Here is a 1,847-nt window from a genome sequence, read left to right on the forward strand (position 1 = left end):
CCCGGCTGCAGCACAGCCCTGGGGGGATCTCCTTGCCCTTGCCTGTGGCATGGAGGCAAATCCCATCCTGTCCTTGTCCTTCCTCGTCCAGAGCAGGAGCTGAGCATGGAGAGGAAGGAGGAGACATCCCCGCGGCTGAACCTGGTGGAAGAGGCCGTTTTGAGCGGCTCCACGGCGCAGGAAGACAACGGGGAGGAAAAGCCCTGGAGATGCCGCACGAGGAGGGGCTGCAAACGCAGCTGGCAGGGATCTGAGGAGGAAAGAGCCAGCCTGGGCTTGGAAGGCGGCTGCAGATGGAGGCAGAGCTCGGAGCTGGGGCTCCATGAGCAGCTCTATGATGGGGAGAAGCCCCAACATGTGCGTGGACTGTAGGAAGAGCTTCAGGAGGAACTGTGACCTGATCATTCACCAGAGGATCCACACTGGAGAGAAGCCCTGTGAATGTGGGGAGTGTGGGAAGAGTTTCAGCCAGAGCTCCAACCTGATCAAGCACCAGAGGACCCACACTGGGGAGAAGCCCTACGAGTGTGGGGAGTGTGGGAAGACCTTCTGTGGGAGCTCCAGCCTTATCAGCCACCAGAGGATCCACAATGGGGAATGGCACTTCGAGTGTGGGGAGTGTGGACTGAGCTTCAGCCAGCGCTCCCACCTGATCGCGCACCAGAGGACACATACTGGGCAGAGGCCCTACAAGTGTTCCAAGTGTGGGAAGGGGTTTCAGATCAGCTCTCCTCCAGCACTATCATACTCACAGAGAGGAGAGGCCCTTCCAATGCCCTGACTGCAGGAAGGGATTCAAGGACAACTCCACCCTCGTCCAGCACCAGCGCATTCACACAGGGGTGAGGCTCTACGAGTGTGATAAATGCAGGAAGAGGTTTCTGACCAGCTCCCATCTCCTCCAGCACTATCGGATTCACAGAGAGGAGAGGCCCTTCTGCTGCCCCGAGTGTGGGAAGGGATTCAAGAACAATTCCAACCTTGTCATCCACCGGCGCATCCACACAGGGGAGAGGCCCTACAAGTGTCCCCAGTGTGGGAAGAGCTTCTCCTGCAGCTTTCACTTGACCCAACACCAACGGAGCCATCGGTAAGGGAAGCCCTGCGAGTGGCCCGACTGCGGGAAGATCTTTGTGCGCTGCCAAGATGCACCCGGCCATAATAACCTTTGCTCCATGGTCCTAGCCTCTCATAAAACTTTTATTAAAGTCCTTTATTAATTTTTTTACATTTTCACAGGAGAGTGAACGTGCTTTTGACAGGCACCTTCACAGAAACTGGAAAATGGGGAGGTTCCCAGGAGGGGTCACCGCTGATCAGGGCATAGAGGCGCTGCCTGCAATCGTCCATAACCACCCCTAAGGAGCCTCCAGGGCTTTACCATCCATGTGTTGCAGCAGACATGTAGGGAAAGGTGAAAAGAGCCCGTGGAATGGTCCCTGTTGCAGGCAGATTAGCCACTTGTAGCTCTTCAAAACTGCCTCCCATAAAAAACAAAAAAACTTAAACCGTTCCTAAATGTGAAAAACACGTTCGCTCTCCTGTGAAAATGCAAAAAGTTTAATAAAGGACAATGGGGGACCAGGACCATGGTGCAAAGGTTATTACAGCCGGGTGCATCTTGGCACTCAGACAGGAGCACCCTGTTACCTTTGGGGATCTGTTGGAGAATTTTGCTCAGAAATGGCTTATAGAGTTTTGTTCAGACATGCCATAATCATATACAGCTGATGGAAAAGTAAAAGGCAGCTGTGAGAAGCAAATTCTCAAAGCCTGTTCCTGTAAACAACAAAATTCTCAGGCACGTTTATGTAAACAGCAGAAGTTCTCAGGTTGTTTTTTAATAA

At 53.2% G+C, this 1,847-nt stretch overlaps 1 pseudogene; it reads left to right on the forward strand.

The window, feature by feature from the left end:
* The first annotated feature begins 355 nt into the window (after window positions 1–355).
* Window positions 356–1,327, forward strand: LOC132085735 (zinc finger protein 239-like; annotated as a pseudogene).
* The last annotated feature ends 520 nt before the right edge of the window (window positions 1,328–1,847 follow it).

Source organism: Ammospiza nelsoni, chromosome 32 (genome assembly GCF_027579445.1).
Source record: "Ammospiza nelsoni isolate bAmmNel1 chromosome 32, bAmmNel1.pri, whole genome shotgun sequence".
NCBI lineage: Eukaryota > Metazoa > Chordata > Aves > Passeriformes > Passerellidae > Ammospiza > Ammospiza nelsoni.